Genomic DNA, 13206 nt, shown 5'->3' with positions numbered 1-13206 from the left:
AAAAAATTAATTTCATATAAATAAGACCAATACACGTACTTGAATACGCCAATATATGTACTTGAATACGGGGTGTTACATATACGCATGTTCTATGCCTTCCAAGTGTTTGATAAATTGTTCATGTGAACTAATAAGTGCAAGAATTCATGTCAAGTTAGCCTATGTGCGAGATATATCATGCAAGTGTTTGTTAAAATTCCCTAATGAATAAATTATGATCAAGTTCATAGTTTACATATTTCATGTTTATGCTATGTCTCTTAATTTATGCTATCGAGTCCTGGGGGTACTTGTACCCGATAATTTAGCTGCTTGTCTAGAGCCTTGGTCAGTCATAGAACAGTATCAGTCACACATGATCAGTAGTACTCTCAGTCAGTTACAAAACTCAGGAAAACTCAGTATAGTTAGTAATAGTTTAGTTTAACTCAATATTCAGTTCAGACCTCAGTAAACTCTATCAGTTAACAGAATTCAGTAGTATTCCGTCAGTGAACTCAGTTCAGTTTAGCTAAGCAGTAAACTCAGTAACAGTCAATCCAGCCTAGTACAGACTAGAAATCAGTTCATAGTCTATTCAGTTGGGAGTAGGATTCAGCACCGAGTGAACCCAAGGATAGGGGCTCATACACCAGTAAAGGGTGTGATCCTTAGAAATAGTCCTTGTGTTCCAAAACTACGTAGCCAGCGTAGGTTGAGATATCTTTCTACCAGACTTTATAAGGGTTGATACATCTCATTCGAGTTCTCCTACCAGCGAGGGTTGACGGAAGAGCTTCCTATCAGAGAGGGTTAGCTCACAGCTTGTCGTTACCCATGGCACAGTATTGGCACCCTTCCAACTGGGGTTACAGGTTGGACCCCAAATTAGTTAGAGAAGGGGCATGTCGGTTAGATGATTACCTCCCACAATTTCAGTTTCAGTCTCAGTATAAAACTCAGTCCAGTTCTACAGAATTAGGACTATCAATTATAGTCTCTTAATTTAGTTCAGTACGAAACTCAGTATAGTTCCATAGAATTCAGGACTGTCAGATGCAGTCATCCAGTTATCAGTAATACAGTGTCAGTAAACTCAGACCTCAGTTAAATAGTATTCAAATTCAGTATCCAGTACTATCATGTTTTCAGTTATATTTTTCGTATTCATGCATGTACTCTCATTTAGTCATACTCATGTTATTTAGTTAGTATTATTCATGCATATGAACCCATGCATTTTAGCTTACCTCCCTGAGAATATCAGTACATTCAAAGTACTGACGCATGCTTTCTTTTATGCTATGATGTCTTATATCATAGGTTCCGACGCACGGGCTCCCAAGCATCCTTAGTAGATAGACTTCTAACAGTCAGAGTAGTGGTGAGTCCTCATAGTTCGAGGACATGCTTATTATTTATAGTATTTCAGTTTCAATATCAGTTGTCAGAGTTAGTTGGGGGCTTGTCCCATCAACTCCATAATTTAAACAGTTTTAGAGGCTTTTCATACTAGAGTATTTTCAGACAGTTGTTCAGTTTTTTAGTACTTATATTCAGTTTTGGTATTTTGATACCGCATTCAGATTTATTTTATAGATTAAACCTTATGGCATATGTTTCCGCCTATTTTTGCAATTATTACAGTATTTACACAGTTATTGCAGCAGTTACCAATCATGGGTTAGTTTGTGGTTCTTCGATATTGTGAGCATCGTGTAGCATTTGGGGTAAGACTCGGGGCATTACAAATTTGGTATCAGAGCCTAAGATTCAACAGTGTCCTAGGAAATCTGAAAATCGCATCTAGTAGAGTCTTGTGTATGGGTGTGTTGCGCGTCATACTTATGGACATGAGGCTACGAGGTGTTTTTAGGAACAATTTTACTTCTTTCAGTATTCATGTCGTGCGAGTGAGCATAAGATCAAATTAAACCCTCAGTCTAATTCATCTCTACCTTATGCTTCCAGAATATGTCTGACAGAGAAGATAACGAAAGAAGTAATGAAAATCAGTCAGCCCCTCCGCCCGTTCAGGCAGATCCCCTGAATGAGCATGTCTCCCACTCTGAATTTAGAGTTGCTTTCATAGCCTTAGCTTATTCAGTAGTTGCTCAGAACAATTAGCTGGCCATTATCCTATCAAGTCTTATGGCTTATGCTGAGTGGGGATAAGAGGCGTAGGAAAGAAGAGAGAAAGAATAAGAGTGCCAGAATGTCTAGGCCAAAAAGTGGCTGAATAAATCCTCTCTGCCAGTAGTGTGGAAGAAACCACCAGGGTATCTGTAGAATTGGCAGCGATGTGTGTTTTGGATGTGGTAAGACAGGCCATAGAGTCAGACAGTGTCCTCAAGTGAGTTCGCAGAGTCAGCATACTCGTCCTTCAGCTCAATCTGGCCGCTCGAATCAGCAGGGTGCCTCTTCCAGTGCCACCAGTGGGCAATGCCCAAACAGACTCTATGCTCTTCAGTCCTGATAGGATCAGGAAAGTTCTCCTAATGTGGTCACTGGTACGTTATAAGTTTATCACTTATATGTTTATGCTTTGCTAGATCCAGGAGCTTCTTTGTCCTTTGTTACTCCATATATATAGTTAATTTCGGAGTCATTCTCAAAATTCTAGCAGAGCCTTTCTCAGTCTCTACCCCAGTGGTAAACTTATCATAGCTCGACGGATATACAGGGACTGCCCAGTTATGGTATCTCAGAAAGTCACTTCAGCAGACTTAGTCGAATTAGAGATGACTGATTTTGATGTCATTCTCAACATGGATTGGCTTCTTTCCTGCTATGCCTCAGTCGACTGCAGAAACAGAATTGTCTAGTTTTAGTTTCTGAATGAATCCGTCCTATAGTAGAGGAGTAGTACTTTAGCACTTAGGGGTCAGCTTGTTTCTTACCTTCGGGCTAGAAAATGATAGCTAAGGGATATGTTTACCATCTCGTTTGATTCTGGGACTCTAGTTCAGAAAACCCTACTCTTGAGCCAGTATCAGTAGCTGTGAATTCCTAGAGTGTTTCCTAAAGATCTTCTTGGAGTTCATCCTGAAAGGGAAATTGATTTCGGAATCGATCTTCTCCCAGATACTCAGCCCAAATCTATTCTGCCATACAGAAGGGCTCCAGCAAGAACTCATAGAATTGAAAGAGCAGTTAAAGGATCTGCTAGGTAAGGGATTCATCAGACCTAGTGTGTCCCCATGGGGCACACCAGTGTTATTCATGTGTAAGAAAGATGGTTCCTTCAGAATGTGTATAGACTACAGTCAACTAAATAAAGTCATGGTCAAGAACAAGTATCCACTTTCCAGAATTGATGACTTGCTTGACCAACTTCAGGGTACCAGTTATTTCTCCTAGATAGACCTCAGATCAGGCTATCATTATCTCAGAGTCAGAGTCAGGGAATGTGACATCCCAAAGACAACCTTCAAAACTCGGTATGGCCACTTCCAATTCTTAATCATGTCCTTTGGTCTTACCAATGCCCCAACAACTTTCATGGACTTGATAAACCATGTGTTCAAGCAGTACTTGGACATGTTCGTCATGGTCTTCATTAATGACATCCTTGTCTATAGCAAACCCATCAGTTATCATGATATCTATCCATGTCTTACATGTCAACACTATGATTATAGCCCATATTCGTGCCTGTCAACGAAAACATGCACGCTTATAGCTTTTAGTACAAGGGGTTCCAGTTCACTCAGTGTCATGAATCATGTTCCATGAATATCAAAACTCCAGACTCAGGTCATGCAGCTCATGACCAGGTGCCCATGTCATGCTTTACAGTATGCTCAGTTCATATAACCTATGCTCCACGCCTAATGATTAGCGAAACTCATATTATTTCACGTATATCCTTAGTTTAGATTTTTTAGTAAACCCATGGTGTTGATATCAAACCCCTCAGGCCTCACTTACAGTGTCAGTTCAGCATTCAGTACTCAGTAACCAGTATTTAGTCTCAGAATTCAGTAAAGGACTCAGATAGTTCAGTTGCAATCTTAGATATAAGTCACTCAGTTATCAGAACTCAGTATTCAGTTCCAGTATGAGTCTTAGTTACAGTCCCAGTTACAGTTTCAATTACAATTTTAATTACCATCTTAGTTACAGTCTCAGTCTAGTAATTAGATCAGTAACTCAGTTCAGTTTCAGGTTTGTTTGACCATAGCATACAGTTATCAGTTATTCAGATATCAATATTTCAGCACCTCAGTTTACAGACTATTTTGGAACCATGTTATATGCTTAGTCTTGTACTTTTAAATAATACAGTCCTCCACAAATTCATGCTCAGTTATCTCATGTTACTCAGTCAGTCCTTGTCTCATATGCTTAATACTCTACAGTTTTAGTCCAGTTATTCAGACTAAGAACAGGTTGATCTTGCATGGCCAGTATTTAACTATTAACTATTCAGTTAATCAGATATGACAGTATGTTCATGCAATCGTGCTCAGCGCCCATGTGAATATTTTTGGTAGTGTCAGGTGAAGTGTCGTGCTAAGGTGGAAAGTATAGTTGAGAGGGTATCCAAGGGATATGTCTAAGTTTGAAAATCTTAGTTGCAGTACATGAGGCTTAGTCACTCTATCTTAAATGAGGTTTCATAGGCCTTACCACATATTATAAAAATTTAGCTAGAATGTGACTCCTTATTCAGACGCTTCATTCAGCCTAGGCAAAGATTCTTTGCTCCCTAAAGTCACTAGAAACTTATAGAAAGAGTGTCAAGGAAATTCTCCAGTCGAGCATGATTTTTCAGCACACAAGTTAGTTTGTAAAGCCAGAAATTCAGTTTAGCAGTCGGGTAGGCAAATTCGTATGACTTAGTTTCCCATCTTTCCATCTAGTCGCACTATCCGAAGTCTCATGATTACAATTATTCCAAGATGGGGCAACCAGGTAGTGCGTGTTCAGCTCAGTTCATGTATCATGCCTCAGTTCAGATCCCAGATATTCAGTCACGATTCAGTTTGTAGGTTCCCAGTGTATCGTCTCAGTTTTCCTCAGTATCTCAGCCAAGTCAGTATTTTTCGAGGGACATAATGCCCCAAGGGGGAGATATACTATAATTCCTCGAGCTTTCACGACCTAAACCTTCTATTTCCTCTTCATGTAACAAATCCAATTTGGAGTAGTGGGTCCTCATAAATTGACCCTCGAGTCCCAATCTCAGTCGTACACCATGTATCCAGGGGCTCTATTCAGTTTATGATGTTCAGTTTATGTATCACGTTTCTGGCTTAGTTATGTTCTTATGTTCCTATTCATGCGTGTTCAGTAAAGGATCTCGAGCTTGAGATCGAAAATTTTGTATTTTTGAAATCTCTCCTATGAAAGGAGTGAAGAGGTTTGGCAAGAAGGGGAAACTCAGTCCCCAATATGTCGGTCCTTACTGAATTCTTAGCCGTTTCGAAAAGGTAGCTTATGAGCTTGAGTTGCCTTCAGACTTAGCTTCAGTGCACCCAGTGTTTCGTGTCTCCTTGCTAAAGAAATGCATAGGCGATCCAGCAGTCGTAGTCCCTATTAAGGGCATAGATATTCAGAACAACCTCTCTTATGAAGAGATCCCAGTTGAAATTCTTGACTATCAGATTCGTAGACTGAGGAACGAAGAAGCCCCTCCAGTCAAAGCTCTTTGGCGGAATCGGTCCATTGAGTAGACTACTTGGGAAGCAAAAGCAGATAGCTGACCAAGTATCCTCATCTCTCCTCCGCTAATTCAGACTCAGCTCAAGGTAATAGTTTTCCTTAAGCTTATTCAGTTTTATGCTCAGATTTTCAGTACAAACTTGGTATCAGTTACCATTGTATGTTCAGCCATATATTCATGAGTCAGTTCAGTCATGTATTCATACATCAGATATGCATATTCAGTATGAGAAACTCAGCTAATCAATAATCCTATTCATGCATTCATGAATCATGTTCAGCTATGTACTCATGCATCAGATATGCATGTTTAGTATGATAATCCATTATATCAAAAATCTCAGTCATGTGGTCATGTTTCAGATGTTCATGTCCAGTAAGTAACTTCAGTCTACCAGTACTCTCAGCTTAGTCAATCTCATTTGAGGACGAATGTTCCCAAGGGGGAGTTAATATAAGACCCCACAAAATTTCTATCTTAATTCAATACTTTAAGCTTGTTAAGGGGGTCCCAGACTTGGAATATATTAGCTAAGTATTCAGACTTAGTGTCATTTTAGCCTTTGAAAGTTGGCAATCTTATTTCGAGACCTTTACGTCCATTAAATATTGATATTTGAGTTAATTCATGATCAGAAAGGTCAATAGATGTTTCCGGACAAGTTTCAGAATTTTTGGACCTCATTTAGACCATGTTTGAGTGCCCAAAATAGTGGGTTGATGCGATATCGATGCGTCGCATCGACCATCACATCGATAAGATAGTTTTTCCCCATATTCAGTGCAAATTTCAGTGAACCAACGCAGACTCGATGTGGCACGTTGGCTATCACGTCGATGCCAACGATGTGGTGCGTCGACCTGCGCGTCGGTAACACAGTTTATAGGCATTAAAAGGCCGCATCCTCAGGGTTAATTAGGTCTTTTTCCCACACCCTTTAGCCCCCAAAACATGAAATTAAACCCTTTGGAGAGCAATTATATTCATTCTTTCACAAATTGCTCAAGAACAAGAACCCTAGGTGTTCAAATTTCAAATCAAGAACTCACCATTAACTTTCAGAAAATCTTCAACTAAGGTATGTGAAGTGTTCACCCAAGGGTCCCTTCCACCCCTGAAGTCCAAGAAACTATTTTTAAACTTCATGTATATGGATTTCATGAATATCATAATGGGTTTGATAATATTCATGTTTATAATGATTATTTGACTTTCAAATCCATGTGTTATGCTAAGTTTCATGTGGAGTTTATTGATCTATATGTCTTATTATGTGAGATCATGTTAAAGCCTTCAAGTGTGAATTTGATGATTGAATTTGTGTGCTCACATGTTGATTAGTGTTATGCGCATGTTCTATGCCTTCCAAGTGTTTGATAAATTATTCATGTGAACTAATAAGAGCAAGAATTTATGTCAAGTTAGCCTATGTGTGAGATATATCATGCAAGTGTTTGTTAAAATGCCCTAATAAAGTTAAAATGCCCTAATGAATGAATGATGATCAAGTTCATAGTTAACATGTTTCATGCTGGCAAAATGACCTTCTGGACCCCTGTACTATGTCGGTTTTGTAAGTTGGACACTTCTACTTACATGTTTGTCATCTGGACCCTTGAACCCATTAAAAAGTAATATTTTGCACCCTTTGACCACCCGCGCATCACTACAGCCCCAAAGCTCCAATGCCATTAAAGCCCCCACCACTACAGAAAACATATTTTGCTTCTTTCCTTCCTAATGGTCCTAAGAAAATCTCCAGTGAAATTCCAACAAACCACCAGTCTTAGGCATAGTCTATGGCATTCCGTTCATGCCCAAACCACAAAAATAAAAATAGTTAAACCCACAGCAACAAGAATACCAATTATCAGGAATCCAAGTCCACCCTTTAACAAATACACTCACATAATCCATCTCTAATTCATTACACTTGAATTCACCATCATCAATATTTTGCAAAGTAGCATAGGAATAATTTAATTCTTTATGTTTTTATCTGAATTGAGGATAGCTCATTTGAGAATCCCATTTCTTGAAAGCACCCAACAAGTTTCTAAACTGGTCGGATTTGGAAAATGGGGGTCATGGTGGTGGGTTGGGGGTGGTCAAGATTTGATTTTTAGTGAATGTGGTTGAAGAAGTAAAGTGGGAAATCAAGAAAATCAGAGAAAAGAGCTGCCATGGAAGGGATCAACCTAAATTTTTTGTTTTAAGGAAAAAAAATTTATATTAGAATAATTAAAATAATTTACCAATGAAATCAGCTTCTTTTTTTTAATTTGTGAGCAAAAATAAAAGGAAATATGATTATTTAGATTTTTCTACAATTTATTTAAAAAATTATTTAATTAAATTTATTTTTAATATTTAATTTTTTAAGTAGAATTTTAAAAATGACATGGAATTTAATGTAATACCTGGAAATGATGTGGAAGTTGATGTGGCAGGCGTGGAAGCTGACATGGCAGCTGACGTGGCGACAGTGTGTTACACTCACCAAAAAAGTATTTAAAATGTTGCTTTTTAATGAGTTCAGGGGTCTAGATGACAAACATGTAAGTAGAAGTATTCAACTTACAAAATCGATATAGTACAGGGGTCCAGAAGGTCATTTTACCTTTCATGTTTATGCCATGTCTCTTAATTTATGCTATCGAGTCTTAGGGGTACTTATACCCGGCAATTTAGCTGCTTGTCTAGAGCCATGGTTAGTCATAGAACAGTATCAGTCATGGTACGATCAGTAGTACTCTCAGTCAGTTACAGAACTCAGGAAAATTCAGTAGAGTCAGTAATAGTTCAGTCTAACTCAGTATTCAGTTCAGACCTCAGTAAACTCTATCAGTTAACAGAATTCAGTAGTATTCCATTAGTCAACAAAACCTCAGTGAACTCAGTTCAGTTCAGCTAAACAGTAAACTTAGTAACAGTCAGTCCAGCCTAGTACAGACTAGAAATTAGTTCAAAGTCTATTCAGTTGAGAGTAGGATTCAGCACCGAGTGAACCCAAGGATGGGGTCTCACCCACCAGTAAAGGGTGTGATCCTTAGAAGCAGTCCTTGTGTTCCAGAACTACGTAGCGAACATAGGTTGAGATTTCTTCCTGCCAGACTTTATAAGGGTTGATACATCTCATTCAAGTTCTTCTACCAGCGAGGGTTGATGGAAGAGCTTTCTATCAGAGAGGGTTAACTCACAGCTTTTCCTTACCCGTGGCACAGTATTGACACCCTTCTAACTAGGGTTATAGGTTGGACCCCAAATCAGTTAGAGAAGGGGCATGTCGGTTAGATAATTACCTCCCACAGTTCAGTTGTAGATTCAATCCTAGTATAGAACTCAGTCCAGTTCTACAAATTCAGGACTATCAGTTATAGTCGCTTAATTTAGTTCAATACGAAACTCAATATAGTTCCACAGAATTCAAGACTGTCAGATACAGTCATCCAGTTATCAGTAATACAGTATCAGTAAACTCAGACCTCAGTTAAATAGTATTCAGATTTTGTATCCAGTATTATCATATTTTCAGTTACAATTTTCGTATTCATGGATGTACTCTTATTCAGTTATATTCATGTTATTCAGTTAGTATTGTTTATGTATATGAACCCATGCATTTCAGCCTACCTCCCTGAGCATACTAGTACATTCAAAGTACTGACACATGCTTTCTTTTGCATTATGATGTCTTATATCATAGGCTCCGATGCGCGAGCTCCCGAGCATCCTTAGTAGATCAGACTTCCAACAGTCAGAGTAGTGGTGAGTCCTCATATTTATAGGACATGCTTATTATTTACAGTATTTTAGTTTTAGTATCAGTAGTCGGAGTTAGTTGGGGGCTTGTCCCATCAACTCCACAGTTCAGTCAATTTTAGAGGCTTTTCAGACTAGAGTATTTTCAGACAGTTGTTCAATTTTTTAGTACTTGTATTCGGTTTTGGTATTTTAATACCGCATTTAGATTTATTTTGTAGATTGAACCTTATGGCTTATGTTTTCGCCTATTCCGGCAATCATTACAGTATTTATTACACAATTATTACAGCACGTACTAGTAATGGGTTATCTTGTGGTCCTTCGAGATTGTGAGCATCGTGTAACATCTGGGGTACAGACTCGGGGCATTACAAAGCTGCATCTGCACTTACACTATATTCCAACCAATTAGAATATTCGTCAAACCATTTAGAAACAAAACGGCGTGGAGTTCCAAAAAAGTCTGTTTGAGGAAACTCATGATCTCGAGGTTGGCAAGGATGTTTTACAATATATGCCTTCTTATCTCATCACGAATGTTCGGAGGATAACTCAAAATTGGAGGTCATTCAGCAAGGTCAGCCTTTAGATCATTTACATCAATTTTTTGTCTCTGAGGAGAGTGAGATGGTATTTCTATTTGATCAATATCTTCATCTCCGGGTGATTGATTTTGAGACGTTGAACTTATTTTTGAAACTTTACGAAAATACTTCTCCAAGCTCATTGAAATCTCAAACTAAAATAAAAGTCAAGCGCATCACACTTATTATTCAATTTCAACAAATAAAAAAATCATGAATACTTGAAACATTGTTCGATTCTCCCAAATAATATTAACAAGCAAGTTATCTACTAGATTAAACTAGAATATTAAATTACTTAGTCCAAAATAAAAAAAAAAATACACAAAAGCAAGTTTAAGGGGAAAAAATACTAAACTAAAAGATAAGAATAATTAAAAAATACCTTTTAGCAATTCACACTCCAATAGTCGTTGAAGAAAAATTACAATGATAGCTTGTTGAAGCTTGAAGACTTTAACACCAAATTATTGATTAATTAGTATCAAAGATAGTAAAAAGAGTAAAGAATTTCAATTTTTTGTAAGAATAAGTAGAGAAGATTGTGGTGAAGTGAAGGGTTAGAGAAGGAGAAGCGTAAGAGTTAGATAGGTTTTACCTTTAACCTATTATTTTTTAATTTAAAAAGAAAAAGAGTGCATTAATTAATTTATTTATTTTTAAATCAAATTTCCTTAATAGCTGGTGGGCAAAACAACAACCAAATTCTCGCATGTTCCCTTTTTTTTTCTAAAAATTGATTAAACCCACAACTTAAGTTTCATTTATTACAAAAAATTTCATCTCTGTAAACATATTACAAAAATCTCATTTTCTTTAAAAATATACATACATAGCTTTCTATGTATATGTCGACCCTATTATGTATATGAATCAGCTTTGTTATGTATATGTCGGCTTTGTTATGTGCATGAATCGGCCTTGTTATGTATATGTTGGCCTTGTCATATACAAAGGTTTCTATGTATATATCGGCCTTGTTATGTATATGAATTGGAAGAGAGAGTAAAGTAATTAAGAAAATGGAAGAGAGTGTAAATAATTGTAATAAGGATAATAAAGATTGGACTTATGTTATTTTTACTTTTTTTTTAATAATTTAAAGCTGGGCCTTTTTTATTTATAATGCAATGTCCGCTGGGCCTTTTTTCTTTACAATGTAATGTTGGGCTTCATGCCTTTTTTATTAAAAATGAATTGGGTCTATGTGACCCGGTCCAAAGAACCTGCTCCCTTCTTTAAAAAGGAGAATAAAATTGCAGCTATTGCAGGCAAAGGGGATCGAACCCACGTCTCCGACATGAATTTGCACACCCTTGACCGCTGGGATGCGGGTCTCTAGCTTGCTTAGGGTGTTCAACAAAATGTATATAACCATATATATCTATATTTAACCTATGTACTCCAAAAAAAATTTCGACGAAGGGTGTTCATCTGACCACCCTTCATAGGCTGTAGCTCCACCCCTGGGTGACAAGTTTTGTATTCCGACAAGTGTACTGTGAGTAGTAATCTTACCATAATTTGTGTTTGTTAACTTGCATATTTTATACTTGATTTGATGAAACAATGAGTTACGAAATGCTTTAAAATTACATATGGGGCAAGTTCTTTACTTAATATGATATTGGAATGCTTAATATATGATATTATTACGGCGAATATTTTCACTTACATGAGAAATATGTATTTTGACGTATGTTTTTATTCAAGTTTACATGTAACATGATTTGATATGAACTTTAAATGATATGTACTATTCTGAAAAATGCTTCATATGAATATCCTATTGCTTACAAAGAATTTATAAATGGGAGTAGACCTTGATTTGAATCTCGTAGCTAACGGCGGGATCTTTAGACTTGGTGCACCTTGTATTTACTGATGACTATTATAGCTCTCGCTAGTGGAAAGGTAGAACTAACATACTGTTACTGATCTCCCTCGAGTAGGGACCTACTAATATGATATTTGACTCCCTTATGAGGGGTTCACTGTTATAGGCTATTCTTGATGAAGAATTCCACACTGATTATATGATTCATTCTTGGAAACCTCCCAATATGTATTATTTGATATGATATAACGTTTATTGAGTTTATTACTGAACTATTGGTTCACTTTACTTATATGAAACAAATGATACTGTTTATGTTACTTTTTTTCTGAAAGAGCATTTATTTCATGATGTTTTATGACTTGTTCCTATTAAAATGGTTATGGTTAAGTGTTATTACTTACTGAGCTAGCGTCTCACTCCTTGCAATTATTTTTATAGAGAACGCAGGTGACGGTGAGGATTTCGTTAGCTAGAGATCTCGAGGTAGCATATTTCGGTGAGTCCCGCAATTGTTCGCGTGGGCTACAGTTTATTTGTTTGTTATGTTATTTTTTCTTAAAAACTCTTAGAGTTGCTCCATAGTTATGTCTTTAGAGTTTTGAGTATTTTTTTCTTTAATTTGGACTTGTGGAGTATTTGACTGCCTCTTCTTATTGGGGATGAATTTTGTATTGTAAATTAGTGGTATTGGTGCAATTGTTGAGGATTTTTGGTGAATTGTGTTGTTGTTGATGTGTTGGTTGTAATGTTAGGTTATTGTGTTATGGATTTGAGATAGGAAATTTTCTTGTTGGGCCCAAAAATAAGGAAAACTCTGCCCAATTTTCTGTAGAATTCTGACGAGGCTTGCTTTGGATTCCTAAACTCCTTAGCGTCGGTCATGATTCTATTATGGATCGTGACATAGATATAATGAAATTGTCCTTCTATTTATTACTGAGATATGTCAAGTCAATATTGAACAAAGAATATAGGTAGAGGGTATAAATAGTTACCATCCAAAAAGCATACAGTTGAGAAATGTTGTAACATAAGGTATCTCAGAGCTATTCTGCCGATTTGTTTTTTATGATCCTCTTGAATGTAAGCCTACATTCAATCAAACAAAAATAATTTAGAAACAATTATTATCTGAGATAAATCTATTATTTTTTACTAAAATAAATTATTTGATGATTATCCATACCAGAAGAAATCCTTTTTCAAAAATAAAATAAAATAAATAAATAAAAACAAAATGAGTTCTTGGAATATGCTTACGTTGGTACCAAGAAGAGAAAAAGTGTAGCGATGTTTCCTGTTAATTAGCAAAAGAAAAAGAAGAGAAGCAAATGCAAATTAGAAAAACTAAATCAGAAATTAATTAA

Source organism: Capsicum annuum, chromosome 11 (genome assembly GCF_002878395.1).
Source record: "Capsicum annuum cultivar UCD-10X-F1 chromosome 11, UCD10Xv1.1, whole genome shotgun sequence".
NCBI lineage: Eukaryota > Viridiplantae > Streptophyta > Magnoliopsida > Solanales > Solanaceae > Capsicum > Capsicum annuum.
The sequence above is the reverse complement of the archived record's forward strand: the minus strand, read 5'-3'. Positions refer to the sequence as shown.